A 321-nucleotide genomic window follows, 5' to 3' on the forward strand; every position below is an offset into this window, starting at 1 on the left:
TCTGCCAAGCCGCTACATTACCTCTTTAAATGCTTAGCTTTTTATGCAGATCAGGTATGGGGGAATATTTGGTCTCCAGATGTTGCTGAACTACAACTCCCATCAGCCCTGGCCATTATACCATGCTAGCTGGGGTTGATGGGAGCTGTAGTCGAAAAGCATCTGGAGAGCACCAGGCTGAGGAAGGCTGCTGCAGAGGATGTGAAGTGCCATAGCTCCAGGGGAGAGCACATGTTTGCATGAAGATGGTCCCAGCTTCAGTCTCCAGGTAGGACTCAGGAAGACTCCCAACCTGACATCATGGGTAGGCATTGCTGCCAG

The sequence above is a fragment of the Zootoca vivipara genome, chromosome 14 (genome assembly GCF_965207765.1).
Source record: "Zootoca vivipara chromosome 14, rZooViv2.hap1.1, whole genome shotgun sequence".
Lineage (NCBI taxonomy): Eukaryota > Metazoa > Chordata > Lepidosauria > Squamata > Lacertidae > Zootoca > Zootoca vivipara.